At 45.4% G+C, this 22,583-nt stretch overlaps 1 protein-coding gene across 1 annotated transcript in view; it reads left to right on the forward strand.

The window, feature by feature from the left end:
- The window catches only part of LOC135508457 (calcipressin-2-like), an 81,889-nt gene that overhangs the window by 4,284 nt on the left and 55,022 nt on the right, over positions 1–22,583 (forward strand). The window lies entirely within an intron of this gene.

The following is a 22,583-nucleotide window of genomic DNA, read 5'->3' on the forward strand; positions in this document are numbered from 1 at the left end:
AGTCATCTCTCCCACAGTGGCTTCCAATGGCCCAGGAAGCACACCTGCTGCCACAGGGTTCATTGGGGACATCAATGCCTGGAAACATCCCATGCTGGGGTCTGATATGATGACTCACACATCACACACTGTCCCTAGCTGAGCCACTTGCCATATTCAATCACCTCTGTTAGAGTTATGTGTGCTCATGTAAGAATGGTATCATTATATGAATGCACATGGGGTTAACTTGGCCTGTGCCTGAAAACAGTACAATGATATAGTTTACAAGATCGTACACATACACACACACCCCCACACAAACACCGACATATACACCTAAACTGAACCTATGGGCCCTGTCCACCTCTGTGCCACAGATCAAGGCCTGTCACATCTTTATCTACCAGAGATGACACACTTGGCCCAGGCTGTGTAGTGAAGGAGGGAACGCAACAAAACAACTCACACTCTTTGTTCCCTTTTTTCATTACCTCACTTTCTCTGTTCCCTCCCTTGTTACCTCACTCTCTCTGTTCCCTCTCTTGTTACCTCACTCTCTCTGTTCCCTTTCTCATTACCTCATTCCCTCTGTTCCCTCCCTAGTTCCCTCACTTTCTCTGTTCCCTCTTTCGTTACCTTACTCTCTCTGTTCCCTCTTTCGTTACCTCACTCCCTCTGTTCCCTCACTCCCTCTGTTCCCTCTCTCGTTACCTCACTCCCTCTGTTCCCTCTTTCGTTACCTCACTTCCTCTGTTCCCTCTTTCGTTACCTCACTCCCTCTGTTCCCTCTTTCGTTACCTCACTCTCTCTGTTCTCTCTCAAGTTACCTCGCTCTCTCTGTTCCCTCTTTCATTACCTCACTCTCTGTTCCCTCTCAAGTTACCTCACTCTCTCTGTTCCCTCTTTCGTTACCTCAATCCCTCTTTTCTCTCTCATTTTCTCTCTCTTTCCCTCCCTCTGTCTCTTCAGGCAAGTGATAAACAACACACAATCATGCAACTAAAATTGGCACCGAATGCCCCTTTAAATTATTCACCCTCCATTTGAATGCCCCTTTAAATAAATCACTCTCCATTTGAATGCCCCTTTAAATTATTCACTCTCCATTTGAATGCCCCTTTAAATGAATCACTCCATTTGAATGCCCCTTTAAATGAATCACTCTCCATTTGAATGCCCCTTTAAATGAATCACTCTCCCTTTTAATCCCCCTTTAAATGAATCACTCTCACTTTGAATGCCCCTTTAAATTAATCACTCTCACTTTGAATGCCCTTTTAAATTAATCACTCTCACTTTGTGAACTTGGTTGTTTGTACATCCTTCCCTCCCCATCATTTTATTCCTGACGTTATATACATTCACAATTGCTTTTTTCCAGCTTTAATATTGCAGATAAAGGCACAATCTATCAATGTAATTTTCTGCATCAAAGTTCTTGACATACTGACCTTCATGTCTTAAAGTAATGATGGACTGTTGTTTCTCTTTGCTTATTTGAGCTGTTCTTGCAATAAGATGGACTTGGTATTTTTTACCCCTAACCTTGTCACAACACAACTGAAATTCCACAAATGAACTTTTAACAAGGCACACCTGTTAATGGAAATGCATTCCAGGTGACTACCTCATGAAGCTGGTTGAGAGAATGCTAAGAGTGTGCAAAGCTGTCATCAAGGAAAAGGGTAGCTACTTTGAAGGATCTTAAATATGAAATATATTTTGATTTGTTTAACACTTTTTTGGTTACTACATGATTCCATATGTGTTATTTCCTAGTTTTGAGCCAATCAGTCTTCACTATTATTCCACACTGTAGAATATAGTAAAAAATAAAGTCAAACCCTTGAATGAGTAGGTGTGTCCAAACTTTTGACTGGTACTCTATATCTTACTGGATTCAGGATATTTAAGCCTCTATATATCCACTAGTTTTAATATAACCATATTATTCGTAATTTCCTTAAGTGTTTGAGGGGGATAGTTATATAGTGATTTCTTTTACGGTCCATTAAGGTATCGTATTATAATCTCCCACCGTAATAATTGAGTCATGTATTAACTGTAAGCTCGCTAAATCATTATATTTTCATAGAAGCATCATCTTTTAAAGGATCTGCATTGGAGGAATATACCTCCCCCCCAGCCCTTTTTCCATACAACTTTGTCTAATGGTGTATAATGATTTTCCTGTAAACAGAAGATATTATATTCCTTCTCTTTTAGCCAGATAAAGACTGATCTTCTTTTCTTATTTTCTACTAAGCCATTACAATTATAACTAGCTATACTTATTTCACCACTGACCATACTGAATATAATAAGTTTTGATTATACTTGCCATAATATAACCCGATAAAACCTCCCCCCATCCCAAGTTGGGTTGTCGTTCCAGTGACAGGCTGACCAGCCCTGCACACATGGATCCTAGGACTTTAAAAAGAGCACATGGTGCCACCTACAGTACAGAACCAGGATAACAGCCAACATCATTTGGAACGCCTTCACCTCGGTTCTACTGCATCTAGTGATTTAAACATGTATACTTCAGAAACTATTCAGATCCCTTGAATTTCCCCCCGTTTTGTTAGGTTACAGCCTTATTCTAAACTGTATGAAATAAAAAAATGTTCCTCATCAATGTACATACAATATCCCATAATGACAAAGCAAAAAACTGTTTTTTAGAAATGTTTGCTAATTTATTTAAAAAAATAATAATAAATGAAATATCACATTTACAGACCCTTTACTCAGTACTTTGTTGAAGCACCTATGACAGCGATTACAGCCTCATGTCTTATTGGGTATGACGCCAAAAGCTTAGCACACCTGTATTTGGGGAGTTTCTCCCATTCTTCTCTGCAGATCCTCTCGAGCTCTGTCAGGTTGGACGGGGAGCGTTGTTGCACAGCTATTTTCAGGCCGTTGTCCTGTTGGAAGGTGAACCTTCACCACAGTCTGAGGTCCTGAGCACTCTGGAGCAGGTTTTCATTAAGGATCTCTCTGTACTTTTCTCCGTTCATCTTTGCCTGACTCGTGTCCCAGTCCCTGAAAAACAGCAGCATGATGCTGCTACCACCATGCTTCACCGTATGGATGGTACCAGGTTTCCTCCAGATGTGACACTTGGCATTCAGGCCAAAGAGTTTAATCTTGATTTCATCAGACCAGAGAATCTTGTTTCTGATGGTCTGAGAGTCTTTAGGTGCCTTTTGGCAAACTCCAAGCGGGCTGTCATGTGCCCTTTACTGAGGAGTGGCTTCTGTCTGGCCACTCTACCATAAAGGCCTGATTGGTGGAGTGCTGCAGAGATAGTTTCCCTTCTCTCCACAGAGAAACTCCAGGGAGCTCTGTCAGAGTGACCATCGGGTTCTTGGTCACCATCCCTGACCAAGGTCCTTCTCCACCAATTGCTGAGTTTGGCCGGGTAGCCAGCTCTAGGAAGAGTCTTGGTGATTCCAAACTTCTTCCATTCAAAAATGATGGAAGCCACAGTGTTCTTGGGGGACTTCAATAATGCAGAAATGTTTTGGTACCCTTCCCCAGATCGGTGCCTCGACACAATCCTGTCTCAGAGCACTACGGACAATTGATCTCATGGCTTGGCTTTTGCTCTGACAATGCACTGTCAACTGTTGGACCGTATATAGACAGGTGTGAGACTTTCCAAATCATGTCCAATCAATTGAATTTACCACAGGATGACTCCAATCAAGTTGTAGAAACATCTCAAGGACGACCAATGGAAACAGAATGCACCTGACCTTCATTCTGAGTCATAGCGAAGGGTCTGAATACTTATATAAATAAGCTAGTTCTGTCTTTAAAAAAAAATACATTTTCTAAATTCTCAAAACCTGTTTTCACTTTGTTGTTAATGGGTATTGTGTGTCGATTGCTGAGCAAATCATTTAATTTAATCAATTTTAGAATAATGCTGTAATGTAACACAATGTGGAAAAGGTAAAGGAGTCTGAATACAGAAAGTAGTTTCCGAAGGCACTGTATATTAAAAAAATCCTTTATATTTTAAGTTATTCCCACAATTAACAAATAATTGGCACAATAATAGAAGCACTTCTATGAAAGATTGTTGCCCATAACAACGGTCGGTAGTAGGAATTCTACATGTTTGTCAACATATATGGGATTCATACACTCACCCCACCCCACACCTCCCCTCCCAAACAAACACCTCTGCTCCTCTCTCCCCTTCCACCCATAGATCGACCTACACCCCCCCCCCCACGCATGCACACACACACACATACAAATTCAAATGTGCAACAGTTGTTCCATCCCCGACCCAAACTCTAGAGAAGACTTGATGTGTTTAACTGTTTGAGAAGGCATGCAACATTGATTAAACAATATCTAGTCCGAGCAGATGGAGTCCAGCCACACACGCTCATCCCCCATTGTGACCCATCTTCACAAGCACCTCTGTGCAGTCAGACCATTTGATCATTCTGTGCCGCCAGGGCCACAATAATATACCTCCTCTTTAATTGTCCGAGTGCGACTCCCTTCTTATGGGTTACTGCAGCCAGTGTTTGCCGGCACTGCCACTACCTGGGTGGGTGTACTCTACTGGAATTCCTACCGGCCAGGTACGAGGACGTCAAGGTTCTCATTAGCAGCTTTGAAAAATCCTTGTATATTATGTTCACCCTTTCGGGGGCTTTGGCTTTTGGACCAACCCTGACAGGCAGGCTCAGAATCTTGAGCGGGCGGTTCTGATCTCATTTAAATTGCACAACAATTCCATCTGAATCTGATAACTAGAATATGTAGACTTTCCAAGATACAGTTTATGTCATCATACCATCAATAATAATGTCTCAGATGACAACTGATCTGACATCATATTCTTTAAGTATCAACGCATATTTTCAACTGGTTGGATTACCGAAATATGGTTCTAGTCCCCACCCTTTTGATGTTTTCAGACTCTCTCTATGTTACCTAGGATAAGATAAGTAATCCTTCTCACCACCCCCCCCCCCTTAATGATTTAGATGCACTATTGTAAAGTGGCTGTTCCACTGGATGTCAGAAGGTGAATTCACCAATTTGTAAGTCGCTCTGGATAAGAGCGTCTGCTAAATGACTTAAATGTAATGTAATGTAAATGTTAACAAAGGACTTTCAAAGAGTCATTCTGTTGAGTAGAGAGAGAGGAAAGGGGGAAAGGTATTTATGGGGGTCATGAACCTCAACAGGCCAACGGCATGACAACATCATGGGAAAATCCAAAGAAATCAGCCAATAACTCAGGAAACAAATTGTAGACCTCCACAAGTCAGTTTCATCCTTCAGAGCAAACGCCTGATTTCCAAACACCTGAAGGTACCACGTTCATCTGTACAAACAATAGTACGCAAGTATAAACACCATGGGACCATGCAGCCGTCATAGCGCTCAGGAAGGAGACGCGTTTTGTCTTCTAAAGATGAACGTACTTTGGTGTGAAAAGTGCAAATCAATCCCAGAACAACAGCAAAGGACTTTGTGAAGATGCTGGAGGAAACAGGTACAAAAGTATCTATATCCACAGTAAAATTAGTCCTATATCGACGTAACCTGAAAGGTCGTTCAGCAAGGAAGAAGCAACTGCTCCAAAACCACCATAAAAAAGCCAGACTACGGTTTGCAACTGCACATGGGGACAAAGATCAAACTTTTCGGAGAAATGTCCTCTGGTCTGATGAAACAAAAGTAGAACTGTTTGGCCATAATGACCATCGTTATGTTTGGAGGAAAAAGGGGGAGGCTTGCAAGCCGAAGAACACCATCCAAACCGTGAAGCACGGGGGTAGCAGCATCATGTTGTGGGGGTGCTTTGCTGCAGGAAGGACCGGTGCACTTCACAAAATAGATGGTTTCATGAAGAAGGACAATTATGTGGATATATTGAAGCAACATCTAAAGACATCAGTCAGGAAGTTAAAGCTTGGTTGCAAATGGTTCTTCCAAATGGACAATGACCCCAAGCATACTTCCAAAGTTGCGGCAAAATTGCTTAAGGACAACAAAGTCAAGGTATTGGCGTGGCCATCACAAAGCTCTGACCTCAATCCCATAGAAAATGTGTGGGCAGAACTGAAAAAGTGTGTGCGAGCAAGGAGGCCTACAAACCTGACTCAGTTACACCAGCTCTGTCAGGAGGAATGGGACAAAATTCACCCAACTTATTGTGGGAAGATTATGGAAGGCTACCCAAAAAATTTGACCCAAGTTAAACAATTTGAAGACAATGCTACCAAATACTAGTTGTGTGTATGTAAACTTCTGACCCACTGGGAATGTGATGAAAGAAATAAAAGCTGAAATAAATCATTCTCTCTACTATTATTCTGACATTTCACATTCTTAAAATAAACTGGTGATCCTAACTGACCTAAGACAGGGAATTTGCACTAGGATTATATGTCAGGAATTGTGAAAAACTGATTGTAATCAGTTGAGTGTAACCGGGTTTCTAATCCGGACACATATAAGAAATCCCGCTATTTCCTCAGACAAACCATCAAACAAGCAAAGCATCAATACAGAATTAAGATTGAATCCTACTACACAAGCTCTGATGCTCGCCAGTTGTGGCAGGGCTTGAAAGCTATGAAGGACTACAAAGGGAAGCCCAGACGCGAGCTGCACAGCAACACGAGCCTAACAGACCAGCTTTTATGCTCACTTCGAGGAAAGCAACACTGAAGCATGCATAAGAGCACCAGCTGTTCTGGTTGACTGTGTGATACTGCTCTCGGTAACCGATGTGAGCAAGTCCTTTAAACAGGTCAAAATTCACGAAGCCGTGGGGCCAGATGGATTACTAGGATGTGTACTCAAAGCATGCGAGGACCAACTGGAAAGTGTCTTCACTGACATTTTAAACCTCTCCCTGACTGAGTCTTTAATACCTACATGTTTCAATCAGACACCATAGTCCCTGTGCCCTAGGAGGTGAAGGTAACCTGCCTAAATGATTACCGACCCGTAGCACTCACATCAGTAGCCATGATGTGCTTTGAAAGGCTGGTCATGGCTCACATCAACAGCATCCTCTAGGATACCCTAGACCCACTCCAATTCGCATACCGCCCCAACAGATCCACAGATGACGCGATCTAAATCGCACTCCACACTGCCTTTTCCAACTTGGACAAAAGGAACACCTATGTGAGAATGCTGTTCATTGACTACAGCTCAGCGTTCAACACCATATTGCCCACAAAGCTCATCACTAAGCTAAGGACCCTGGGACTAAACACCTACCTCTGCAACTGGATCCTAGACTTCCTGACGGGCCTCCCCCAGGTGGTAAGGTTAGGCAACAACACGTCTGCCACGCTGATCCTCAACACTGAGGCCCCTCAGGGGTATGTACTTAGTCCCCTCCTGTACTCCCTGTTCACCCACGACTGCGTGGCCAAACACAACTCCAACACTATCATTAAGTTGGCTGATGACACAACAGTGGTAGGCCTGATCACAGACAATGATGAGACAGCATATTTGGAGGAGGTCAGTGAACTGGCAGAGGTGCCAGGACAACAACCTCTCCCTCAATGTGAGCAAGACAAAGGAGCTGATCGTGGACTACAGGAAAAGGCGGGCCGAACAGGCCCCCATTAACATCAGCGGGGATGTAGTGGAGCGAGTCGAGAATTTCAAGTCCCGGTGTCCACATCACCAACAAACTATCATGGTCCAAACACACCAAGACAGTTGTGAATAGAGCACAACAAAACCTATTCCCCCTCAGGAGACCGAAAAGATTTGGCATGGGTCTCCAGATCCTCAAAACGTTCTACAGCTGCATCAACGCCTGGTATGGAAACTTCTCAGAATCTGACCGCAAGGAGCTACAGAGGGTAGTGCGTACGGCCCAGTACATCACTTGGGCCAAGCTTCCTGCCAACCAGGACCTATATATTAGGCGGTGTTGGAGGAAAACTCATAAAATTGTCAGAGATTCCAGTCACCCAAGTCATTGAGCTCCAAGTGTAGGACCAAAAGGCTCCTTAACAGCGTCTACCCTCAAGCCATAAGACTGCTGAACAATTAATCAAATGGCCACCAGACTATTACATTGACATCATCAGCATTAGCATTTGTGGGTTCGATTACATTCTCCAAATGGACAGAAACACATAACTTTCTTCTGAAACTCGTCAGTCTATTCTTGTTTTGAGAAATTAAGGCTATTCCAAGTGAGAAATTGCCAAGAAACTGAAGATCTCGTACATCGCTCTGTACTACTCCCTCACAGAACAGCGCAAACTGGCTCTAACCAGAATATAAAGAGGAGTGGGAGGCCCCGGTGCACAACTGAGCAAGAGGACAAGTACATTAGAGTGTCTAGTTTGAGAAACAGTCCTCAACTGGCAGTTTCATTAAATAGTACCAGCAAAACACCAGTCTCAACTTCAACTGTGAAGAGGCGACTCCGGGATGCTGGCCTTCTAGGCAGAGTTTCAAAGAAAAAGCCAAAATCTCAGACTGGCCAATAAAAAGAAAAGATTAAGATAGGCAAAGAACACAGACACTAGGCAAAGAACACAGACACTAGACAGAGGAACTCAGCCTAGATGGCCCAGCATCGTTGAGCCTGGTGTTTTGCGGGAACTATTTAATGAAGCTGCCAGTTGAGGACCAGTCTTTCATCCCGTTGTTATGGAGTAACGGCCTTGTGCTAATACTTCATTTTACAGCCCGGTTAAAGCTGGTACCTTCCTTGTATTTACATGGTATTAACTAAGAAACATTGTGGTAACAATGAATGCTATCTGTTACTTGCCTGAAAGGATTCAACATTATTTGGAAGTACCATTTGGTATCAGAATAGTAACTACCGGGACCTCCCGAGTGGCGCATCGGTCTAAGGCACTGCAGTGCTTGAAGCGTCACTACAGCTCCGGGTTCGATCCAATGTCGTATCAGAATATGAGGGGTGTGTGAGTGAGTATTCAGTTAGTAACGAGAGAGAAGGAAGGGTGGCGGCGGAGGGGTTTAGGGAAAAGGTCAGGAAGGCTATTAAGACCGCCCGATTCAGAGACAGTCTATGCCAGCAGCCTAATCAACAAACCGCAAGGTTTTCAGATGCTTTCAGTGCTGCTGGCAGGAGCAATACTTGTAGGCTACTTTCACTGTCTATGGTGATTCAGGAAGACCCCCTATCACAAAACAATAGCACAATGCTTTTTGTGGTGCAGACATGCAGCACTACCATGGAACAGTAGTGAAGCATCAGTAGTGCAGGGAAAAGTCCATTCTTAGTAACCCCGCAATATGTAAAGTGCTTTGAACACCAGGAAAATCCTAATCTAAAGTAATTATATGAGGTTTAAAGGGACACTTCGGGATGTTGGCAAGATTAACTCCCCAGAGTCAAATGAACTGGATACCATTTTTTCTCTCTGTGTCCATTTTATAAAGGAAGTTAGAGGTAGTTTTACAAGCCAATGCTAACTAGCGTTAGTGCAATGACTGAAAGTCTATGTGTATCTGCTAGCATGCTCATTGCCAAAATCTTGAAGTATGCCTTTAACTATAATCAGAGAACATCATTACCATGATGGCATTGTATTGCCATTGTGCACTGTGGAATGTAAAACTCAGCTCATTAATTCAGCGTTGGGGTCAGCTCCTCACTACGTCAGGGTTGGGGTCATCTCCTCACTACATCAGTGGGGGTCAGCTCCTCACTACGTCAGGGTTGGGGTCATCTCCTCACTACATCAGTGGGGGTCAGCTCCTCACTACATCAGTGTTGGGATCAGCTCCTCACTACATCAATGTTGGGATCAGCTCCTCACTACATCAGTGTTGGGGTCAGCTCCTCACTACATCAGTGTTGGGATCAGCTCCTCACTACATCAATGTTGGGATCAGCTCCTCACTACATCAGGGTTGGGGTCAGCTCCTCACTACATCAGGGTTGGGGTCAGCTCATTACATGTGTTGGGATCAGCTCCTCACTACATCAGGGTTGGGGTCAGCTCATTACATCAGTGTTGGGATCAGCTCCTCACTACATCAATGTTGGGGTCATCTCCTCACTACATCAATGTTGGGGTCATCTCCTCACTACATCAGTGTTGGGGTCAGCTCCTCATTACATCAGGGTTGGGGTCAACTCACTACGTCAGGGTTGGGGTCAGCTCCTCATTATGTCAGGGTTGGGGTCAGCTCCTCATTATGTCAGGGTTGGGGTCAGCTCCTCATTACGTCAGGGTTGGGGTCAGCTCACTAAATCAGGGTTGGGGTCAGCTCCTCATTATGTCAGGGTTGGGGTCAGCTCCTCATTACGTCAGGGTTGGGGTCAGCTCCTCACTACGTCAGGGTTGGGGTCAGCTCCTCATTATGTCAGGGTTGGGGTCAGCTCCTCATTATGTCAGGGTTGGGGTCAGCTCCTCACTATGTCAGGGTTGGGGTCAGCTCCTCACTATGTCAGGGTTGGGGTCAGCTCCTCACTATGTCAGGGTTGGGGTCAGCTCGCTACGTCAGGGTTGGGGTCAGCTCCTCATTATGTCAGGGTTGGGGTCAGCTCCTCACTATGTCAGGGTTGGGGTCAGCTCCTCACTATGTCAGGGTTGGGGTCAGCTCCTCACTATGTCAGGGTTGGGGTCAGCTCCTCACTATGTCAGGGTTGGGGTCAGCTCCTCATTATGTCAGGGTTGGGGTCAGCTCCTCATTACGTCAGGGTTGGGGTCAGCTCACTAAATCAGGGTTGGGGTCAGCTCCTCATTATGTCAGGGTTGGGGTCAGCTCCTCACTATGTCAGGGTTGGGGTCAGCTCCTCACTACGTCAGGGTTGGGGTCAGCTCCTCATTATGTCAGGGTTGGGGTCAGCTCCTCATTATGTCAGGGTTGGGGTCAGCTCCTCACTATGTCAGGGTTGGGGTCAGCTCCTCACTATGTCAGGGTTGGGGTCAGCTCCTCACTATGTCAGGGTTGGGGTCAACGTCAGGGTTGGGGTCAGCTCCTCATTATGTCAGGGTTGGGGTCAGCTCCTCACTATGTCAGGGTTGGGGTCAGCTCCTCACTATGTCAGGGTTGGGGTCAGCTCCTCACTATGTCAGGGTTGGGGTCAGCTCCTCATTATGTCAGGGCTGGGGTCAGCTCCTCATTATGTCAGGGTTGGGGTCAGCTCCTCATTATGTCAGGGTTGGGGTCAGCTCCTCACTATGTCAGGGTTGGGGTCAGCTCGCTACGTCAGGGTTGGGGTCAGCTCCTCATTATGTCAGGGTTGGGGTCAGCTCCTCATTATGTCAGGGTTGGGGTCAGCTCCTCATTACGTCAGGGTTGGGGTCAGCTCCTCACTACGTCAGGGTTGGGGTCAGCTCCTCATTATGTCAGGGTTGGGGTCAGCTCCTCACTACGTCAGGGTTGGGGTCAGCTCCTCATTATGTCAGGGTTGGGGTCAGCTCCTCATTATGTCAGGGTTGGGGTCAGCTCATTACATGTGTTGGGATCAGCTCCTCACTACATCAGGGTTGGGGTCAGCTCATTACATCAGTGTTGGGATCAGCTCCTCACTACATCAATGTTGGGGTCATCTCCTCACTACATCAATGTTGGGGTCATCTCCTCACTACATCAATGTTGGGGTCATCTCCTCACTACATCAGTGTTGGGGTCAGCTCATTACATCAGGGTTGGGGTCAGCTCCTCATTATGTCAGGGTTGGGGTCAGCTCCTCATTATGTCAGGGTTGGGGTCAGCTCCTCATTACGTCAGGGTTGGGGTCAGCTCATTAAATCAGGGTTGGGGTCAGCTCCTCATTATGTCAGGGTTGGGGTCAGCTCCTCATTACGTCAGGGTTGGGGTCAGCTCCTCACTACGTCAGGGTTGGGGTCAGCTCCTCATTATGTCAGGGTTGGGGTCAGCTCCTCATTATGTCAGGGTTGGGGTCAGCTCCTCACTACGTCAGGGTTGGGGTCAGCTCCTCATTATGTCAGGGTTGGGGTCAGCTCCTCACTATGTCAGGGTTGGGGTCAGCTCGCTACGTCAGGGTTGGGGTCAGCTCCTCATTATGTCAGGGTTGGGGTCAGCTCCTCACTATGTCAGGGTTGGGGTCAGCTCCTCACTATGTCAGGGTTGGGGTCAGCTCCTCACTATGTCAGGGTTGGGGTCAGCTCCTCATTATGTCAGGGTTGGGGTCAGCTCCTCATTACGTCAGGGTTGGGGTCAGCTCACTAAATCAGGGTTGGGGTCAGCTCCTCACTATGTCAGGGTTGGGGTCAGCTCCTCACTAAAGGGTCAGCTCCTCACTATGTCAGGGTTGGGGTTACGTCAGGGTTGGGGTCAGCTCCTCATTATGTCAGGGTTGGGGTCAGCTCCTCACTATGTCAGGGTTGGGGTCAGCTCCTCACTATGTCAGGGTTGGGGTCAGCTCCTCACTATGTCAGGGTTGGGGTCAGCTCCTCATTATGTCAGGGCTGGGGTCAGCTCCTCATTATGTCAGGGTTGGGGTCAGCTCCTCATTATGTCAGGGTTGGGGTCAGCTCCTCACTATGTCAGGGTTGGGGTCAGCTCGACGTCAGGGTTGGGGTCAGCTCCTCATTATGTCAGGGTTGGGGTCAGCTCCTCATTATGTCAGGGTTGGGGTCAGCTCCTCATTACGTCAGGGTTGGGGTCAGCTCCTCACTACGTCAGGGTTGGGGTCAGCTCCTCATTATGTCAGGGTTGGGGTCAGCTCCTCATTATGTCAGGGTTGGGGTCAGCTCCTCATTACGTCAGGGTTGGGGTCAGCTCCTCATTTTTTCAGGGTTGGGGTCAGCTCCTCACTACATCAGGGTTGGGGTCAGCTCCTTTCAGGGTTTCAGCTCCTCATTATGTCAGGGTTGGGGTCAGCTCCTCATTAAGGGTTGGGGTCAAACGTCAGGGTTGGGGTCAGCTCACTACATCAGGGTTGGGGTCAGCTCCTCATTATGTCAGGGTTGGGGTCAGCTCCTCATTATGTCAGGGTTGGGGTCAGCTCCTCATTATGTCAGGGTTGAGGTCAGCTCCTCACTACGTCAGGGTTGGGGTCAGCTCCTCATTATGTCAGGGTTGGGGTCAGCTTCTCACTATGTCAGGGTTGGGGTCAGCTCACTACGTCAGGGTTGGGATCAGCTCCTCACTATGCCAGGGTTGGGGTCAGCTCCTCATTATTTCAGGGTTGGGGTCAGCTCCTCATTATGTCAGGGTTGGGGTCAGCTCCTCATTATGTCAGGGTTGGGGTCAGCTCCTCACTACATCAGTGTTGGGGTCAGCTCCTCACTAGTCAGGGTTGGGGTCATCTCCTCACTACATCAGTGTTGGGGTCAGCTCCTCACTACATCAGTGTTGGGGTCAGCTCCTCATTATGTCAGGGTTGGGGTCAGCTCCTCACTACGTCAGGGTTGGGGTCATCTCCTCACTACATCAGTGGGGGTCAGCTCCTCACTACATCAGTGTTGGGATCAGCTCCTCACTACATCAATGTTGGGATCAGCTCCTCACTACATCAGTGTTGGGATCAGCTCCTCACTACATCAGGGTTGGGGTCAGCTCCTCACTACATCAGGGTTGGGGTCAGCTCATTACATGTGTTGGGATCAGCTCCTCACTACATCAGGGTTGGGGTCAGCTCATTACATCAGTGTTGGGATCAGCTCCTCATTACATCAATGTTGGGGTCATCCTCATTATGTCAGGGTTGGGGTCAGCTCCTCACTATGTCAGGGTTGTCTGGGAGGGAAGTCATTATGTCAAGAATAAGGGGTCAGCTCCTCATATTCCAGGGTTAGGGGTCAGCTCCTCATTATGTCAGGGTTGGGGTCAGCTCCTCATTATGTCAGGGAACAGCTCCTCACATGTCAGGGTTAAACATAACTATCACTGAGGGCAATTGAGTAAAATGTCCACTAGATGACAGCAAATGGACCCATCATGACCTTACAGGAAGGGTGAGAAATCCATATCTTCATTTAAACCAGGGTACTTAGTGGCCTGTAGTTTATAAATCCATATCTTCATTTAAACCAGGGTATTTAGTGGCCTGTAGTTTATAAATCCATATCTTCATTTAAACCAGGGTATTTAGTGGCCTGTAGTTTATAAATCCAGATCTTCATTTAAACCAGGGTATTTAGTGGTCTGTAGTTTGTAAATCCATATCTTCATTTAAACCAGGGTATTTAGTGGTCTGTAGTTTATAAATCCATATCTTAATTTAAACCAGGGTATTTAGTGGTCTGTAGTTTATAAATCCACATCTTAATTTAAACCAGGGTATTTAGTGTCCTGTAGTTTATAAATCCATATCTTCATTTAAAACAGGGTATTTAGTGGTCTGTAGTTTGTAAATCCAGATCTTCATTTAAACCAGGGTATTTAGTGGCCTGTAGTTTATAAATCCATATCTTCATTTAAACCAGGGTACTTAGTGGCCTGTAGTTTGTAAATCCAGATCTTAATTTTCACCAGGGTATTTAGTGGCCTGTAGTTTATAAATCCAGATCTTCATTTAAACCAGGGTATTTAGTGGTCTGTAGTTTATAAATCCATATCTTCATTTAAACCAGGGTATTTAGTGGTCTGTAGTTTATAAATCCAGATCTTCATTTAAACCAGGGTATTTAGTGGCCTGTAGTTTATAAATCCATATCTTCATTTAAACCAGGGTATTCATTGGTCTGTAGTTTGTAAATCCAGATCTTCATTTAAACCAGGGTATTTAGTGGTCTGTAGTTTGTAAATCCATATCTTCTTTTAAACCAGGGTACGTAGTGGCCTGTAGTTTGTAAATCCAGATCTTCATTTAAACCAGGGTATTTAGTGGCCTGTAGTTTATAAATCCAGATCTTCATTTAAACCAGGGTATTTAGTGGTCTGTAGTTTGTAAATCCATATCTTCATTTAAACCAGGGTATTTAGTGGTCTGTAGTTTGTAAATCCAGATCTTCATTTAAACCAGGGTATTTAGTGGGCTGTAGTTTGTAAATCCATATCTTCATTTAAACCAGGGTATTTAGTGGCCTGTAGTTTGTAAATCCAAAGACTTTCCCTTTGATATAGCTGTTTCAGACGGTCCCCTTTTCTAATAGAGGCTGGAATATGATCAATACCCATAGCTTGGGTATTAAAAATCCTACAATGTGATTTTCTGGATTTTTTTGTCTCATTTTGTCTGTCATAGTTGAAGTGTACCTATGATGAAAATTACAGGCCTCTCTCATCTTTTTAAGTGGGAGAACTTGCACAATTGGTGGCTGACTAAATACTTTTTTGCCCCACTGTACAGTATATATATTTATTTTATTTATTTTATTATTATTATGATTTTATTTTCATTCGCAAAAGAAATGACTTTAATAGGGCTGCTTTAACGGACCGGTATAGCGTCTGTAGCGCGGGCAAGAACATTTTTCAGCACCCACATTGAAAATACAGTTTAAAAAAATTACAAATGTTTTTTCAGCACCCCCACCCCCAAACTACTTCCCGCAGCTATGTGAGCAGCAGAGCCATATAGAGCGAAGACTAGTGTCGTGGCCAGTGTGTTTGTTTGTATCGAGAACAGTGAGGTGACACCAGACAGAAGGATAGAGGGGATTGTGGAGAGAGAGAGCTACTGTGCTGCATGTGTTAAGTTGTCCGTCTATTTTTGGGACTCTGTCCCAGAGGGGGAACGTGCGGGAGGGTGCGCAGTGGGCTGAAGGTCATCTAGGGCTGGGCGATATAGACAAATATCATATCACAATGTTTTTTTTAAATTAGGTGGTATTTGAGAGTATTTTATGTTTTTGAATAAGAAAGGTTATAAATGTGTTTTATAGTAGTAGTTCATGACCCTAGGGTGGCAACAAATACATTATAAGTGATTTCAATGGGGCTTTCTCCATTCTGATTGTTTTATACTGTTCAATTCAACTTCAACCCACATTTTTTTTTCATAATTTTCAAGAATTTCTGCATTTCCTGCACTAATTTGAGATAATTTCCACACTGCCACGCAGGGCGGCACGATATGGGCAAACCTTATTTTTAAACAATATTGCAATTGCTATTTGACTTGCGATTTAGAGCAAAACACTTAGGTGAACTATTGGAATCATGGAAATAGAACAATTATTCTAATTCTACAGTTAGAACATAATAGTGGGCACTTTGAATACAGTGTTGTTTGACATGACAACAAATTAAAATGCCAGAGAGGAGTTATTGTGACAGGGTAGGAACCAACGTGTTGATAAGTGTTTCCTAGGGGACCTTATAATCTTTAGATACAGTGAATGTGTTCTCTTAGCAACTTCATGTAGCTAACATATTCTTGGTTTGCATATTCCTCTTTGATTTATTATATACTTTTGCACAAACAAAATGCCAATGTACACTACCGGTCAAAGTTTAAAAAACACCTACTAATTCAAGGGTTTTTCTTTATTTTTACTATTTTCTCCATTGTAGAATAATAGTGAAGACATCAAAACTATGAAATGTTTTATTATTTTTATTTCAACTTTATTTAACCCTGTGGGCGAGTTGAGAAAGTTCTCAGGTGCATCCTGTTTCCATTTGATTGGAGTCATCCTGTTGTAAATTCAATTGATTGGACATTTTGTGGAAAGCCACACACCTGTCTGTATAAGTTCCCACAGTTGACATCTCTTTCAGAGCAAAAACCAAGCCATGAGGTCAAAAGAATTGTCTGTAGAGGTCCGAGACAGGATTGTGTTGAGGAACAGATCTGAGGAAGGGTACCGAAAATGTTCTGCATCATTGAAGGTCCCCAGGAAGATAGTGGCCTCCATCATTCTTAAATGGAAGAAGTTTGCAACCACCAAGACTATTCCTAGAGCTTGCTGCACAAACTGAGCAATCGGGGGAGAAGGACCTTGGTCAAGGAGGTGGCTGAGTACCCGATTGTTTGGAGTTTGCCAAATTTGGCAAATGGCACCTAAAGAACTCTCAGACCATGAGGAACAAGAGTCTTTGGCCTGAATGCCAAGTGTCACATCTGGAGGAAACCTGGCACAATCCCTACGGTGAAGCATGGTGGTGGCAGCATCATGTTGTGGGAATGTTTTTCAGCTCCAAAAACTAGTCACGATTGAGTGAAAGATGAAGGGAGCAAAGTACAGAGAGATCATTGATGAAAACCTGCTCCAGAGTGCTCAGGATCTCAGACTGGGGCGAAGGTTCACCTTGCAACAGGACAACGACTCTAAGCACACAGCCAAGACAACGCAGGAGAGGCTTCGGAAAAAGTCTCTGAATGTCCTTGAGTGACCCAGCCAGACCCCGGACTTGAACCCGATCGAATATCTCTGGAGAGACCTGAAAATAGCTGTGCAGCAAATGGGAGGAACTACCCAAATATAGGTGTGCCAAGCTTGTAGCTTCATAGCCAAGATGACTTGCGGCTGTAATCGCTGCCGAAGGTGCTGAGTAAAGGGTCTGAATACTTATTTAAATGTGATTTTTAAGGTTTTTTATATTGAATAAATTAGCAAAAATGTCTAAAAACATGTTTTTGCTTTGTTATTATGGGGTAATGTGTGTCAATTTAAAAAAAATCATTTTAGAATAAAGCTGTAACGTAACAAAATGTGGAAAAAGTCAAGGGGTCTGAATACTTTCTGAATGCACTGTATATTAAGAAGCAAAGTGAAAACTGCATCGTTGTCATTAACATGTTGCATGTGCTGCATTGATCATGCAGACTGAATGCAAGTGTCTCGTGGTCAAGAAACAACAAATGTGCTCCTTGAGTGTTAGGGGGTGGGGCTAAATCTTTGGAAAGCGGCATGGAGAGAGAGCGAGACAGAGATGACTCAAGTAGCAAAGTAAACTATAAAAATGGAAGTTAGTCATGGCATATCACATTTAACAAACCAAACGTTCAAATACCATTATAGGAGGTAAAGTAAAATCCTAAACCGGTCCGTACATCATTACAGGTATATCGTAAAATACAGTATACCGCCCAGCCCTAAGGTTACCCGTGATGCAGCGCAGATTGCATCCATCTTCCATCCCTCCTGCGGTATTCTGTAAGCCTTTGGTGAGGTGAGCCTGCCTCTGGGTCAAGTCCATGGTTATGTAATGGCTAATCTCTTTGGTGAGGTGAGCCTGCCTCTGGGTCAAGTCCATGGTTATGTAATGGCTAATCTCTTTGGTGAGGTGAGCCTGCCTCTGGGTCAAGTCCATGGTTATGTAATGGCTAATCTCTTTGGTGAGGTGAGCCTGCCTCTGGGTCAAGTCCAAGGTTATGTAATGGCTAATCTCTTTGTTGAGGTGAGCCTGCCTCTGGGTCAAGTCCATGGTTATGTAATGGCTAATCTCTTTGGTGAGGTGAGCCTGCCTCTGGGTCAAGTCCATGGTTATGTAATGGCTAATCTCTTTGGTGAGGTGAGCCTGCCTCTGGGTCAAGTCCATGGTTATGTAATGGCTAATCTCTTTGGTGAGGTGAGCCTGCCTCTGGGTCAAGTCCATGGTTAGGTAATGGCTAATCTCTTTGGTGAGGTGAGCCTGCCTCTGGGTCAAGTCCATGGTTATGTAATGGCTAATCTCTTTGTTGAGGTGAGCCTGCATCAAGTCCAAGGTTATGTAATGGCTAATCTCAAGCCTGCCTCTGGGTCAAGTCCATGGTTATGTAATGGCTAATCTCTTTGGTGAGGTGAGCCTGCATCTGGGTCAAGTCCATGGTTATGTAATGGCTAATCTCTTTGGTGAGGTGAGCCTGCCTCTGGGTCAAGTCCATGGTTATGTAATGGCTAATCTCTTTGGTGAGGTGAGCCTGCATCTGGGTCAAGTCCAAGGTTAATGTAATGGCTAATCTCTTTGGTGAGGTGAGCCTGCCTCTGGGTCAAGTCCATGGTTATGTAATGGCTAATCTCTTTGGTGAGGTGAGCCTGCATCTGGGTCAAGTCCATGGTTATGTAATGGCTAATCTCTTTGGTGAGGTGAGCCTGCCTCTGGGTCAAGTCCATGGTTATGTAATGGCTAATCTCTTTGGTGAGGTGAGCCTGCCTCTGGGTCAAGTCCATGGTTATGTAATGGCTAATCTCTTTGGTGAGGTGAGCCTGCCTCTGGGTCAAGTCCATGGTTATGTAATGGCTAATCTCTTTGGTGAGGTGAGCCTGCCTCTGGGTCAAGTCCATGGTTATGTAATGGCTAATCTCTTTGGTGAGGTGAGCCTGCCTCTGGGTCAAGTCCATGGTTATGTAATGGCTAATCTCTTTGGTGAGGTGAGCCTGCCTCTGGGTCAAGTCCATGGTTATGTAATGGCTAATCTCTTTGGTGAGGTGAGCCTGCCTCTGGGTCAAGTCCATGGTTATGTAATGGCTAATCTCTAATCTCGACATCCAGAAGCAAATCTTCTGAAGGTCTGTCAGGAGACACTAGGTGATGGCTGACACTACACTGCTATCAAAATGAAGTATTTAGCAACCCAAGTGCTTTTCCCCCATCAGACCTTTTCAATTTAAGCAACGTAATGATTATTGATGTGACAAATGAAATATCATGGATTGCCTTGATCGATAACAATGACCTTACAATATCATAATCTAGTAATAAATCAGGGAGGCCAGATTACATCGTTCCTATTATCTAGTGTTATAATATGTTGTAGTTAGTTACATAATTGTACAACATTCAGTTAAAACAGGCAATATTCTATGTTTGTTGTACTGTGCTATTTTTGGCATTCATGATCTGCAGCAGATGAATGTACTTCAATATGTAGGGCAAAGGAGGATGCCTAGTCAGTTGCACAACTGAATGCATTCAACCGAAATGTGTCTTCCGCATTTAACCCAAACCCTCTGAATCAGAGAGTTGTGGGGGGGCTGCCTTAATTGACATCATCGGAACAGTTGTGGTTGGGGGTTAACTGACTTGCTCAATGGCAGAACAGCAGAATTGTCCACCTTTCCGGCTCAGGGATTCGAACCAGCAACCTTTCGGTTACTGGCCCAGCGCTCTTAACCGCTAGGCTACCTGCTGAATGGTGTGTATCTCGGCTGAGCATGAGTAATGAAAATAATTAACACAGGATGCATCTTCAGTGTCAATAGTTTGTAGTTTTACATACATCGTAAATTTGTCTGGCAGTGGTTAGAAGTATTGTGTTGGGAAGTCTGCCATGGTTTGACCTCCAAAGTGTTGTGCAGGTTGTTGTTATTGAAGAAGGAGCGTGTGACATTTAAAGTACACTTCTCTTGTGCTCTTTGGAGAAAGGATATATCGACAACAGGCTTATGCTTTTGAGGGTGCTTGCAATTTGTCAGGTGGGAGTCTTGCTTGAGGATAACAAGTCAATGTATTACTCTCTCTCTTTCCATCTCTTTTTCTACACATATCACGGTCTGTATCCCCCCCCCCCCCTCTTGTCCTTACTTGCTCTCCATCTCTTAAAAAAAAAATATATATTATGTACTTTTACCCAATTGGTAGTTACAGTCTTGTCCATAGGGGAGTTGCAGTGATGGGACTCGGGGGAGAGCCGCGCGTCCTTCGAAACACAACCCCGCCAAACCGCACTTCTTCTTGATACACTGCTCGCTTAACCCGGAAGTCAGCCGCACCACTGTGTCGGAGGAAATACTGTCCAGCATGGAGACCGGCCCGTCACAAGGAGTCGCTAGAGCGCGGCGGTACAAGGAAATCCCGGCCGGCCAAACCATCCCCTAATCCAGACGACGCTGGGCCAATTGTGCGCCGCCTCATGGGTCTCCCGGTCACAGCCGGCTGTGACACAGCCTGGGATCAAACCCGGATCTGTAGTGACGCCTCAAGCAACGCGCCACTCGGGAGGCTCTCCATCTCTTTTTCATCCGTTCTCTTGCTTGTCCTCTATTTCGTCCTAGTCATTTCTAACTCTCTCGCATGTTTTCTTTAAAGGTACAGTCTATTTTTATTCCCATGGCTTGTTATCTAGATACTGTATCTCTTAATGGCATTGTTAAAAACAGCAAGAGAGAGAGAGAGATGAAGAAATGGGAACATTTTCTATCCTTGAGCAAAGTTCCATCTCTTCATTCAGTCTGGGATTTCCGTAAACAACAATAACGCTCCTTCTCTCTCTGTTTCTTTGCCTGGTGAAAATGGCACACTTCGTCTCGGAACACTGTGCTATCTTCAATTCTGTGTGTGGTCTTCAACGCTGTGCTGTCTTCAACGCTGTGCTGTCTTCAACGCTGTGCTGTCTTTAACGCTGTGCTGTCTTCAACGCTGTGATGTCTTCAACGCTCTGCTGACTTCAAAGCTGTGCTGACGTCAATGCTGTGCTGTCTTTCTCTACACATGCGTTTGAGCTGTGTTGTGTTGTTGTGTTGTGACAAGGTAGGTGTGGTATACAGAAGATAGCCCTATTTGGTAAAAGACCAAGTCTATATTATGGCAAGAACAGCTTAAATGAGCAAAGAGAAACGACAGTCTATCATTACTTTAAGACATGAAGGTCAGTCAATCCGGAAAATTTCAAGAACTTATAAAGTCTCTTCAAGTGCAGTCGGAAAACCCATTAAGTGCTATGATAAAACGGGCTCTCATGAGGACCGCCACAGGAAACGAAGACCCAGAGTTACCTCTGCTGTAGAGGATAAGTTAATTAGAGTTTACCAGCCTCAGAAATTGCAGCCCAAATAAATGCTTCACAGAGTTCAAGTAACAGACATCAACATTAACTGTTCTGACTGTGTGAATCAGTTACTTTTATTACTCATCTCTGCTGTCCTGTGCCTGACTCCTCTGCACCAGCTACACCCAGACCTATTACAGAAAAACGCACCTTAAAATGGAGTCAGCAGGAGCAGGCAAAACCCCTTTGGCAGTCGAAGAGCGCGTCCAGCAGCATGCGACCATGTTGCAACATCTCGGCACCACCATGGATTGCGTGCTGCAGCCGATGGACCTATGGGAGAGAGGAGAAGTTCTGCCAGGGTCTGCACCAGCACCACTACAACAGCCACCACTGTTCACCCCTCCTTCACCCGGTCCCAGTGGGATTCGGCTCGCGCTCCCGAGGGTGTATGATGGGCAGCTGTCGGATGCCAGGGGTTCCTACTCCAGCTAGAACTCTACCTGGCGACCGTCCACCTGGCTCCTTCGGGACCTGAGAGCTTGTCCTCCCTCGTCTCCTGTCTCAGGGAAAGCCCTGGAGTGGGCCAACGCCATATGGGGGGAAGGAGAAGCGGTATTGGACCATTATGTGGAGTTCACTTGTCGCTTTCGGGCAGTTTTCGACCACCCGCCTGAGGGTAGAGCGGCGGGTGAACGTCTGTTCCACTTGAGGCAGGGGACGAGGAGTGCACAGGAGTTCGCCTTGGACTTCCGGACCCTGGCCTCCAGCGCAGCATGGATTGACAGGGCCCTGATCGATCACTACCGGTGCAGTCTGCGCGAGGACGACCGTCAGGAGTTGGCCTGCAGGGATACCACTCTGACGTTTGACCAGCTGGTGGACCTGTCCATCCGGCTGATGACCTGCTGGCTACCCGCGGACGTCTGGATCAGGGCCTGTCAGTTCCATCCCCCAGCACCACCGCTCCGACGCCCAAGGAGCTGGGAGGTGCTGTGCTTAGGGCGACCGGAGGAGGGGCCGTTCCCTGTACCATCTGTGG

The sequence above is a fragment of the Oncorhynchus masou genome, chromosome 21, assembly GCF_036934945.1.
Source record: "Oncorhynchus masou masou isolate Uvic2021 chromosome 21, UVic_Omas_1.1, whole genome shotgun sequence".
NCBI classification, from domain to species: domain Eukaryota; kingdom Metazoa; phylum Chordata; class Actinopteri; order Salmoniformes; family Salmonidae; genus Oncorhynchus; species Oncorhynchus masou.